Raw genomic sequence first — 14,042 nt, forward strand, 5'->3', positions numbered from 1 at the left:
CTCACTTATACCTTAAACTCATCCTTAACTAACGTACGATATGTCCATATGGATGTTCTAATTTCTTATGTACCATGCGTGCACCCATCTTAGTCCTAAGAATTTTTGATTGGGTCCCCTGTATAAGTTCAATACTACAAGCCTTAATTTTGATTGGCCATTAATTAACCAGTGAAGGCTAGATAGAGGATCTTAACTTCATGTGAGGTCTCTTGGTTTCTATATGACGACGCCAAGTAAGTCGTATATCCAAGTTAATGCCAAGGTAAGTAACAGTTTCTGTGATATGTTTATATTTTTTAATGTGATAGGTGGACATTCACCCCTTATGAGCGTAAATGTGTTGTGTGCCAGTAATTCAAGCATATCTCCATGAGTCTGAGATAATTGGCCAATTCCGTAGAAGCTACCTGCGGATCTGCAAAAAGATTTTCTTGTCGCTGAGGTCAATCGATTAACTTGCTCAATGTTGTCCACGAAAACCAAAAAAAATTTTGTTTACATAAGTATTGTATAATTTTACATTGCTATATGTAGACATATAGGTCTGTATGAAGACTGGCTTAGGAATCATTATGATCTGAGCAATTTTCCAATTAGTTGGGAAAACGCTCTGTCTAATGATCGCAGAAAACAGTACAGATAGTACGATTGTAGCTATATTCGGTCGATTTTTAATCACAGATAGTACGATTGTAGCTATATTCGGTAGATTTTTAATCATGAATGGCGTAATTTTGTATATCCTGGAGAATTTTTCGTACTTTTGTTATTTTTGATAACTTTTCGAACGTCCTCGGGGCATACAATGCTTTGATCATTCGTTGTCTTATAAACAGGAGGATTTTCCCGTACAAAATAATTGTTGGTTGAAATAAATTATGCCCGTACTCCGCAAAAATTAGTGGTTTGTCCTACCATCAACTTTTCTCAATGGTGTTTTTCCCTCTACCGGTGGTTTGATGTTACGTGTACGAGCTCTCTTCAGTCTTCTAGTAGCGATGGGCAGCCTCTACGTTGCAGCAGTTGATCTATTTCATTGCAAGTCTATTGTAAGCTTTCTCTTATCGAGAAGTAATCGTTCAATATATGAATTGGAAATATGTATTTTTGGCTTTGTAGACATTTCTCGACATTTGAATGATCCATAGTCGAAGTAATTAATGATGTGAAGTGAATTTGACTCCAACGATGAAATCGTCTCACAAAAAATACCTATTTTTATGGCCCCGACAAATCTTATTTTTTGGAAAGTATAAACAATTGGAGAAACGTTGGACAAAGTAAAACCTGTGTTACATTGAAAACCCTCGTATAATCCATGTGCAAATGTTGAAACCTCGAAATATTAATTTTTGATAAACTTAAATAGCGTGAATTAATGTTATCATGAATAGTAAGATTTGAGCGATTGTAACATTTTAACCACAAATGATGATATTTACTTCATTTTTCAGCAAAGTACTGCAACTTCTGTCTAATATTACCAGACATTTTTAAACATAATTAAAAAAAAAAAAATTATTAAAATTTTTAATTTTTTTTTAATTTTCATCGTATACAACTACAAATATAAATTTTTTAAAATATTTTTAGTCAAATCCTCCAAATGCTAATGTCCGACAGCTTTTCTTTACACTGGTCAAATGGAATAGATAAATTTTAATTATAGGACTCCCGCCTGGACAATTTTCCCGAGGACGTTCTTCATTAAGAATGCTATATGAACATCATTATCTACAACATAGACTATTTTTTTTCCCACATCAATTGGATCTACGCTCCGAAATGGGCGTAAGGTACCTTCGACAGCAGCGAAAATGTTTCAACATATTAGATACTGGAGGCACATAGACTCATTGTATGTTTGTTTGTATTTCCTATTACTCGTTGAATGTAGTCTTAAGGTTCTGTGATTACTGTATTCTGTGAAGTTGAAAGTTGGTGAGCTCTCCATCTCATTTTACAAAGTTTTAGCGTGATTTTTCCAAACTTTATTTCTGTAATCCTCCGATTAGTTTGCGAATATGTGTCAAGTGGTTTTGCCTATTGTCTTAATTTGGAATGATGGTAAAGCTGCTTACATTCCCATGACTTATTTTATTAAACTTTAAAATCAATACAACCCTTTATCTTTCAAACCTTCACATTTTCCAATTAGTTGAATCAAAATTGAGGAAACAGAAAGTTATAGACAATCAAGTTTGATTTCACGAAAATATTATATAAATTAAAAGAAATACTGAACTACTCTCACATGTTAAATAATTTAAGCCTTTAAAAATCGAATAAAATTAATATATACGATATCCATTCGTATATGTATTTATTACCAATGGATATAAACGAAACCAGTTGAACTGCAATCAAATGTAGAAATTTGTTAAATTATCAAAATTTTATCAATTTAAAATAAATGCTAATGAATTCCGATAAAGCTACATCAAATTAATACAAAATCTTAAAATAACGCCTTTAAAAACTAATTAAGATTTTATATACAAACTTTAAACGATTTGTTGAAAAATACAAAATATTCGTTTTAATTAAAAAATACCCCTTTTTAAAATCTGTAATCAAATTTAACCGATAAACCACATAATAAAATAAACCATAAACACTCTTCTAGATGCAAATAGAAAAGCGAATGCATGAATATTTATTTGTATCGATGAACTCGTATGTAGGTGTATAATATAACTAATGTAAGTCACCGTGTGCTATCAGTAAATGAACAACTTAAATGTCGCATTAAGAAACAATTTGTTTCAGGTGTGACGGACGTCACTTTCCACAGACAAATGCCAAATTAATAAAACTAAGTAATACACTATAAAATCTTCTATTGTTGTTAGAAACGCCCAGGAATCACTGTTAATAATAGTATCAAATTTCTTTTATATTCATCTAAGAAATAAACAAAAAAAAACACAAAAAAAAACTAGTTTTTTATCTAAAATCATGCTCCCACTCAGTCACTCACTCAATCACACTCCCTCTTGTTCTGTCCTGCTTTATCTACCTAATGTAGGATAAAATATCAAACACACACACACAATACAAAGAAAAAAAATTAAAAAGGGATTGATTGGAGTCATTGAACTGTTTCAGGTGTTCAACGTACAGACAACAATTTTCTGCAGTAACCATGGTTACAATGAAAGGAATAATGCATTCAAACGAAAACGACCACATACATACATATGTAGGTAAGATATACACTTGTATGGATGTGTGTATGCATTAAATAAGAGTAAGAGTTTAGCTAGAAACAACATCATCCATTGCACCAGTTGCAACATCAGCCATAACATGCAACACTTTGCAGCAGTTGTACTGAAAAGAAAACATACTCACACTTGAATATAATCAAACCGAAAATAAAAATGTTTGTTGAAAACTACATGAAACGAAATTATGGACGATCCGGACGGACACTAGGAAAATATGTGAAAATAATGCGACCAACTAGGCATTTTAATACACCCATTAATGTTTATAAGGAAAGCCAAGAATTAAAAATAATTCAATATTGGTGGTCGTTCACTCCCGAACGATTTGAGTAAAGATCAGTAACAATCGACAGTTTTTTTGGCTTTAAATATTTCAATATCGCAATTATTAACAAAAAGTTAAACGTTAAGGTATAAAACCTATTAACAGTTTACAATGTGAATCTTATATGATGAGTCCAATCCAATAGACACAAATCTGTGCAAAAAATCCGACTAACACCTTGTCGTTATAAAAAACGTTGATTTACAGATTCCGAATCGTACACAACATTTAGATTACCAGAAGTCTTTGGGACCTCTATCGTATCTTTAAAAACATGTGATATCATTCAAATGGTTCGGTTGCCCAGACGCAGATCCACGTCAACCGTTTCGGTTTTGGGGGGGATTTCCTTTTTTCACCCTCCTGGATCCGCGCCTGGCTTCCCTTATAGCCCCAACTCAATAACTTTTTTTCAACATCCGCATAATAAAAACAAATTTCGAAGTCAAATATTTACATATTTGCTTTGTATTGGGATATCAACAATTACACTGTGGTAGTTCAAAAAAAAACTGTCAAGCGGAGTTTCAACTGAGTTCAGTTTTCGAGACATATATTCGCGTAACACAAAAACGGTTTAGTTTATTGTATAAACTGAAAAAATCGAAATTCCGCAATAAAATTACCTTTAAATAAGGCTTAAAATATTTTTAATCTGCCGTTTTAAAAAAGCGTGGTTCAAAAAATGCTTTGCAAGCATTTTTGGGCAATTTATGACATATAACCGTGAAAACCCATTAAATATACTTTTACGAACTGTGAGTAATATTTTACAAAGAAATTTAAAAAAAAAAAATTTTAAATCTTTTCTGAAATATTTTGCAAAAAATTTAAAAATAAACTTTTTAAAAAAAATTAAAAAAAATTTAAATCTTTTCTGGAATAATTTTAAAACATAAAATGAAACATAAAAAACCAAAAATTTTAAAAAAATATTTAATTTTACTTCCCATAAAATGGATGTTTTCACAAATTTCAACTTTGCTAACCCATAAGTAGACACATAAACGGCGTAGAACCCTTTTCAAACACTCATTTTATAGGCTGATCAATAGTCTATCATATGCCTTTCAAATATTTCAATTATCTCATTTGGTTCAAAAGTAATGATTTTTGCAACGAAAAAACTCAAACGGCTCTACAAATGAAATATATTACTTTATTTCAAGAAACGGTGCACAGTGGGGCAGAATCAACATTTTTGGAAATAAATCTGGCTAGGCTAGTGTGGAATTTATGTCTAATAATTTCTGAATTATTGGCATTTAAAAATTGAAATTTTAAAATTTTGACATTCCTTTTTCCGCTTTTTTACAAATATAGGGCGTACTTTTGCACCGAATGGACTCGATTTTTGGTAGTTAGACAACTAAATTACCATTAATATATAGCAGATTTCAGAGAAATATCAATAATGGATCTAAAAACTCGATTTACAATTTATCAATTCAAAAAATTTTAGATTTTTGCTGCGAAAAGGTGACTTAACACTTTTTATACCCTACACCACCATAGTGGGGAGGGTATTATGAGTTTGTGCAGATGTTTGTAACGCCCAAAAATATTAGTCTAACACCCACCTTAAAGTATACCGATCGACTTAGAATCACTTTCTGAGTCGATTAAGCGATGTCCGTCCGTCCGTCTGGTCGGCTGGCTGGCTGTCCATGTAAACCTTGTGCGCAGAGTACAGGTCGCAATTTTGAAGATATTTCGATGAAATTTGATACATATTATTTTTTCGGCTCAAGGACCAAGCCTATTGAAACTGGCTGAAATCGGTCCATTATTTCACCTAGCCCCCATACAAATGTCCTCCCGAAATTGGACTTTATCGGTCATAAATGTTTAATTTATATATGTATCTCCACAAATTCCGCTCCAAATAAGTTTTATATACACATAATTCATGTCACCAAATTTTGTTACGATCGGTCCATAATTAGTCATAGCTCCCATATAGACCCGCTTCCGAAAATCACTTTAACGTGCATAAATCGCTTAAAAATGTTGGTAAACACACAAAATTCAACATAGTTAACTTTAATATAGACATAAATCACACGACCTAATTTCATGGTGATCGGTCCATAATTGGTCATAGCCCCCATATATAGGGCCCACTTCCGAAAATCTCTCAAAAATATAAATTAATGAAATTTAAAAAAAAAATTTTTGCTCTTTTACTTAGTGTAGGGCTATTATATGGTCGGGATTAACCTACCATACTTTCTTACTTGTTTTATTAAAAAAAACTTTCTTGAACAACATATAACAATTTTATATTTTTCTGTAAGTTAAGTTAAAGAACATGTCCTATTTTTCGAATATGTCGGTCCTACGTCCTTCGGAAATTTGCACTATTTTTTATTAAAATTTCATATTTGTGCCACATGTTCTAAAAGCCTAAAGCTGGGATTAGAAAACAGAAAGCTTGATGTGTTCCCTATTTATCACCAAAGTATTTTCCCAATTCCGAATGATATGGGCAAAATTGTAAAAATACCATTTTTTGGATTTATGCTAAAAATTTTAGGATTTGCGGGCTTCCCTTTGACTTTTTGACAATTTTTTTTACACTTTGTCATTAAGAATGACAAATTTAAAAGAACACCGAAAATTTAGATAACTAAAATTTATATCAAAATTTTAATAGGATTGAAAATATTAAGTAAGTACAATTTGATCTACATTTATGCCGAACTAAAAAAATTTCAAGTCAATATCTCAATTAGATTCATAAAATATGTCACTTTAAAACGCCTTCCTTCAAAAATATTGCACTTTTTTCGATCTAAAATATTTGTATAATTTCTTTTTAATGTTTTATTTAACAACAATTCAATGGTTCTGACTTAAAATATAAAAAAGTGCAATGTTTTTGAAGGACGGAGTTTTAAAGTGCCATATTTTTTAATGTAATTGAGATATTGCGATTACAACGACTAGCGTTTAGAATGCCAGATTTATTTACAAAAAATGTTGATTCTGCTGTGCAGTTTAAAATGTAAAGTGGAAGAGATAGTTATCATTAACGAACGAACGTCCTAAGTTATGTAATCGATTCGCCTCTAACGAAGGACAGAAGGACTCTAACGAAGGACAGATGACGTGGGCCAGGCCATCGCCGTCAACGGAAAGTGCTATAGGTCAATGATTACCAACTTCATTAAGCCTGAATTCGATGATATGAACACCAACAAGGTGTGGCTTCAACAACGACGCTATGTAAAAAAATTCATACCATATTGGACATTCTGCACAAGCGATTTGAGGGCATGGTCATTACATGTGAAGGTGATGTGAACTGGCCACTAAGATCTTGGACATTCGACTTTTTATTGTGGGGTTTTCTTAAGTCACAGGTCTATGCGAAAAAGCCGCAAACTACTGCGGCCCTCAAATCCAATATAATCCATACCATCGGTCAACTTTAGCATGATTTATGCGCCTGAGTCACGGAAATGGATTTTAATAATATTTTCCACTGTGCCTTGTCCTCATAATACCCGTTATAAGGAGCACCATTAATCTCAACACCAGATGAGAACAATTTGTGGCCCTTTCCCCTACATATCTCCAGACAATGACCCATACATAGCTGAATATCATTCAGTTGGTCACATTACACCTTCAATGAATGGATAGTGAAATTTTCTTTTAATCCTATTGAACAATTGTAAACAGCAAAAGGTGCATCAATGCCGTCACCAGCCACAGCATCATCATCAACATTGTACCCATCATTATGGTTTACCCCGGCACGTACAAAAAGACAACACGATTTATAACGCACACCTACTACTACTCGAATATTCTCTCCGACCGAATAGCTAAGTTTAATCTAAGAAGGAATGGTAAATGGTTAATATAGAAAAGACAGATAGACAGACAGATCGTCACACATACACTAGCAAATCCATACTCATTTCATTCCTTCATAGTTGTTATAATGGTCTTCTAATGCTACATGCTTCTCCTTCTGCTGCTGCTGCTTTTTAAATAGTCGTCTTTGTTATCTTTTGGTTCGTGCATCCTAAAGGTTTGGGTATATTACGTTTGGTTTTATTTTTAAACTTCTTTTTTATGTTTGTTACTTTGGTTCATCATTTGAACAATTGACTAAAGGTTATTGACTTTTTATAATGATGTTATTGTTACTACTTTTTCGCTTCTGATGGTGATGATGATTTTGTTGTAGTACTTTTTTTTGTTTTTTTTTCTTTTTTTTTTGGCATCTAAGGTATATGATTACGGGTTTATATTTTTCTATTTTTTATAGTTTTTTTTCGAGCTGACAAAAAAATAAAGATGAATAAGAGGAAAATTGTATGTGACAGATTGTTAGAAAAGAGTATAGACAAAAAAATGTCATAACGTTGGTAACACAAACTGACAACTAATAGTGGATTTTCTGATAAACCTTTTTATATTCCTATACAGTGCTTTTAATGCATTTGTTTGTGCTCGTTGATGTTATTTTTGTTCGGTTGTCAATAGTCCAATGAAGGGAATAAATCAAACATGTTGTATGCTGTTTGTTGTTATCGTTAATCTAATTGAAAAATATTATTTTTGAATTGTTTGGGATTGTAGTGGGTAATATCTAGCCAAGAGATAATAAAATTCCATTTTAATGAATAGTTTTTGATTTCATATACATATCTTTGAAATAAGCTGCGTTCGTTGCAATGATGAAGAAGAATTTGTTTATGTACATTTTAAACTGATTGGTTAATGAACTTGAAACGTGTGCATTGGATTCGGTGGTTAGCCTAAATGCTGGGACAAGGAGGTCTGAGAACATGGCCAAGGCACCTTTTTGGGATGTGTCATTTTCATCACTGTGAATATTGACTATTCAAATTAACATCCTTCCCTGACAGTAAATTTTCGGTATATATAAGAACGGGTTACCTCTGATAGGGGGACACTTTCAAGATATATACAGATGAATTCATGTCTGGCTTTTACACTCTTCCCCGCTTTCGGAGGGTATTCTTGTTTTAGGCTGCAGGATTAATACAGCGTTATCTATTCTGAGATTGAGGCCACAAAGAGGACAAACCACCGACAATGGTATTGAATGATACTAGGTGAGAATTACTGTACAATATGTACCGACAGTGTCGGGTCAAGCAAGACGAGATTATCGAATGGTTGGTTGGTGTTCCACTGTATGTCGCTAGAACATTAGGAACATTATTGGTTCTGCTAAAAGCGATGCTTATGTGTCGTCTATATGGCTGCCATTAGTCGGTGACTCTAAAGAGGGCTTCCATGGGATTGGCTAAGGGCTTTGGTAGCCATATTGTGACATGAAAGGAAATTGAACTTATATTTGAATGGCTTCTATAGAATTTCGAGAAACACCTCATATGTTTTAGGCCTGTTCTCTGGAGCATAATGACCGTGAGTCACGTGACCTGATGGATCTATTGGGATCGATATTCAGGAAATGAATTCGTTCGTGAATTAGGTTAGATAAGGTTCCATGGGCAGCCACTCTTTTAAGCATCTCACTTGGGTCCATTTAAATCTGATCCCATTGTAATACCCAAGGGGTAAACAGCAGGGTATTTACAATACTTTCGTTGTCTCCGCGTTGAACAAACAAGATTCCCAGATGAAGGAGTGGATTCGTCTAAGATTCATCCTTGATAGCTCATCCAAGCATTATAGTAATTAAAATTCAAGGATGCGTTCCCTCAGGTTTGTCAGAGCCGGGCATTTGCAGAAAAGCTGGTATACTGTCTGCCCCTCTTCTTCATTATCACACAGTCTTCTAGCATGTGTCCCAATTATACAGTATCCTGTAATAATGGAGCCAATTAGCCTTATTTCCTCACCACGGAATTCCATATGAAGATTCGCCCTGCTGGCATCAAGTCGACCTCCTTGTAGTACAGGAACAGTCACCTTGCATTTCACAAGGGAAATACCAGAAAAGGGGTCGATTGCCTTCTCATTCATCATCGCACCCCTGTTGGCCAATTCATCTGCTATAAAATTACCCTGATTTCCATCGTGTTCAGGGATATCAACACATGCTACAACAGCAATACTCCATAGAACAGACCCAATTGCCCTTTTACAGTTCCATCGTCGACTGGGAGGCTGCCTTGGTAATTAGTGTCTAGTGGGGCCTCAAGTGTTTCCTTACCATTCAGAGTCCATCTAATAGCTTGGTACAATTGGAGAGTTTGATACAATTTTACGTAATCGGTTAGTCTCAGAGGATCCTTTCACGCCACCATATAAGCCCCTCCAGGCTTTCCTTTTCGCGTTCCTGGTGGTTTTTACGCCTAGGAAGCATCTGAGAGGAGAGACTTAGTCGCTTCCCCCTTAGAAGCACCCGATGCAGGGGGTTTAACCTCATTAACGGCTTGGGCTTTAGAAGCTTTGGAGCTACTTGGGGAGAAATCCAGAAGTACCTCTCCGCTTTGGTTACTACCACCTATTGCCATGAATTTTTTAAAGTCAGCCAACCTGGGTGTTCCAGATTGACCTCCTGTGACACCATTAGCACGCAGACTAGTCTGGCCATCACCTGACATTAACATTCGACTCACCACAGTCCGTTAGCATCGCTGTGGGAGTAGGGTTCCCGGAGATTATGAAGTCCCCGACAGGGTACATGGGACATGCTTCGCGACCTTCTATGTGTCCTTATGGACAATTTTTGGGTTGCATTTTATATCTGCTGCCAGGTGGTGAATAACAGATGTAGACCACAAGCCGTTCAATATGGGAGACAGAGGCTTGTGGATTTCGGACTGACATTAAATGAGCGCTTGCGGACGAACCGGACCAGCCTACAGAACCACACTTCTCAGTGAGGGGAAAATCGCTTGATCGACATCCAATAGCCGCCCCAAAGTTGAACCGACGCTATAAGATAGAGGGGTCGAAAATATGTGCACGAACACATACTTCTACAATTTATAGGAGTAATGAAATCCTTTCAGTAAACTCTCAAATGGTGTGATTGTTAATCTACTGGATAAAATTTATCTGACGGAACTCACAAATTGGTAGATGCTTAGTTTTACAAAGGAAGCGTAATCGCACATATAATTAATATACAGGAGACTATCGATTAATGCAATGTTCAAAAGAGTGCATGTTTCAGTATGGAATATCTAGTGTAGACCGATCAATCCAGTGTAGTTGACCCTTTGATCCCACATATAGAACTTAAGAAGGCTTTCCATATTTTTATTTAATCCCCTATATGAAAAGTGTTATTATGTAATGCAGTATTCATCAATCTATTTAAAGCTGATCAATAATTTATGCAAGAAATTGAAAAGTATATATTTCTAAATCCATGAAATTGCACTTATTATTTTAATATTCTTAACTCACAATACCAATGTTGTGTTACTGCTTAAGATTGAGATACTAATTAGGTACTTCAAAAATAAACACTCTATTTCTAATCAAATTAAAACAAACTTCAAATTACCTAATTTTCAAAGTTTTAACTTGTTAACCAAAAATATCAAAACACCAAAACACCAATACTATTTCAACAATCTGTTAAAACCATTTGAAAACCACATACCGCAAGTCCACAAAGTGTTGACATATATTCTCACTTACAAAGTTTATCCCCATTGCCAATTGAGGAGCACGCAGCAGCACTAGTACTGTCAAAACTCTTGACAATGCAGACAGAATTATAGAGAAAATATTTCAACTACTATTTAGAAACCACAATTAAAGCGCTTCTTAAAAAAGCACTCAAACACATTTAACAAAACTCAGCAATAAAGAAATTAACGCCAATAAATAAATGACTTTAATTAAATGCAAAAAGAGCATTTTGTATATTTCATATAAATAGTATGTGTATTGAAGTGAAAAATGTATTATCAAATCAAATGCATTAATACGCACAAAGACCAGATACATGACAACTGCTTTAACAACTGACAGTTATGGTTAATCGCTTCTTTAAGCACTGGCGATGACGTTGATAAAAAAAAGGAAAAGGAAACAAAAACGTGGTGAAAAACGAAGCTAATAAAGCCATCATATCAACAGCAAGGACACATATAGCAGTCAGCAGTAGACGTGGTAGCAGCATCAATGACAGCCCGACTTCAGTGAAGGGATGTTTTTTGGACTTGCAAACACATTCATCTTTGGAGTTAATGCTACATACAAGAAAACCACAGAAAAAGAAAGAATGGAATGCATTGACACATAAATCCTTTGAGTAAACAACATACAAAACAAAATACTCCTTGTACGTACGTATTACAAATATGGGAAAAGTGAGAATGTGTGGTAACATGATAAAGGATATCATTTTGCTTTTCATATTAAAGGAGGTTTGAAAGAGAAGTTATAAGTATAAAGATTTTAACAACTTGATATGAAAACATAAGACGTAAAGAAATCTCAGATCGTAAATATTATATTTTCTAAAGTGAAGGCTTTACAGAATAAAATCTTTGATATATAAACTAAATTTTAAACGGAAAACAAAAACTTTACTATACTTATTTTGAAAACTAAATTAATATGTGTTATTTTCTTCTACATTTTAAATATAACTTTTATCACAACCCTCGCACAATTCTTATTTATACTGATTCTTTTACCAAAGTGTGAACACAAACAATTGCAAGATATTTTTTTTAGTAAATAGAGGGTGTCGCTATTTCTTTATTTTTGTTTTGTTGGTGCTAATCGTATTTGTGTCCAACATCCAGAACAATACTAATATATTTTAAAACGGCGTTGTGCATTAAATGGCACGCTTACGCTTATCTAATAAATATCTCAATTTTTTGGAGTAATTTGTAACCACGATAAGATGGAATTCTTATTTTAAACAAAAAAAATAAAACCTAAGGAGCGAGATCGAAAAAACCTTAACACACGTTTTTCCTTAAAACTTTTAATCCAAGTATTATTATTTTTTTTTATCAACAAGACCCAACTTTGTCCTACAAAAAGTTGGCCAAACAATCAAAGGTCTGCCGTCAAACTGATTCCAATGTTATTAAACAGTATTGGGAGAACTTGTCGGTTGATAGAAAACCTGGTTCAGGTAGAAGGAATGGCGATGTTTCTAAAGCCAATAAATATAAAGCATTTTCGAAGGAGCTCCCAACTAGAGTGTCCAAAAAACCGGCAAAAAGAACAGGTTTCGATTATTGTCTTTTAAAAAAAACCGGTTAACCGTTTTGGTTTTTGTCTTCAAAAAAAATTGGTTAACCGGTTTGTATTGTATTTGTATTTAATGGAAATTTAGCATTTTTGAATTCTTTATGCAATTATTTTATATCTTTTACTAAAAGTTGTCAAATGCTACAATTTTCTATAAAATAAATCAATATTTTTAAAAATGGTCCCAAAGTTTTTCAAAAATATATTTGAATGAGCTTTAAAAAATATATTTCATTAAAACCGGTTAACCGTCTTACAAAAACCGTTTTGTCAAAAAACCGAAAATGTAAAAAAACCGAAATCCATGGAGTTTACAAAGATGAAAAAACCGGTTGACCGGTTTTCGGTTTTGGATACTCTAGTCCTCTAGCACTCGGACTATTTGGTACGAAAATTTACATCCAATGCAGGTTTAAAAACATACAAAATGTTTTTTCCTGACAGGATCTCTGCTAAAAATTTAGAGGCCAAAGACAGAGCACGGAACTTGAATTCAAATTTTATAAAAAAAAATACACCTGCTGCATAATTGCTGATGCTCGAGAGAATATTGTACAAAAGTTTAGGGCCCAAAAGCAGAAAATTTCCGCAAAAAGTTACTGGTATGGCAAGTTATATGCAGTTGCGGCAAAAGAAGGAAACCATTTGTTACAAAGGGCTCTATAAATACCGAAATTTACATCAAGGAATGTTTACAAAAGAGGATGCAGCCATTCATAAGACTTCTTTACCATCGCTTTCATGAAGACTGTTTTTTACGTGAACTCATGGTATCTACCTGGGTAGATAATGACTTTATACATTCAATTTGTGTTAGAATTTTTATTTATATACTAATTTTTTGTATCAAAATATCTAATACATATAAGAAGTAATTTTACAGCCATCTATACATCGCGATTCGTATATTTCGGGTAAAAAACAGAAGTCTGAAGTCATCCAATTTTACAATAAAACTAAAGGAGATACGGGAAAAAAATAAGTCTCAATATCCAACCAAAAGATCAACAATACGTTGGCCTGTGGTGATTTTTTTCAATTCATTGGATTCTTCAGCCCTAGCAGCTTAAATTATATGACAAAAACAACACACAAAGTACGGAAATATATTACTCTGGACGTAGATTACTCTTGAACTCCTTGGGTACAAATCTTTGCATCGCACAAATAAATCTCGAGCCGAAAATACGATGGTGTTTTTTAACAAGACAGCAATGGAATGTATTTAATATAAGCTTTTGAATAATTTTTGATGATAGTATAAAGTAAAGCTAGTTAAGTAACAAAACCAATATAAATTA

This window comes from Calliphora vicina, chromosome 2 (genome assembly GCF_958450345.1).
Source record: "Calliphora vicina chromosome 2, idCalVici1.1, whole genome shotgun sequence".
NCBI classification, from domain to species: Eukaryota; Metazoa; Arthropoda; class Insecta; order Diptera; family Calliphoridae; genus Calliphora; species Calliphora vicina.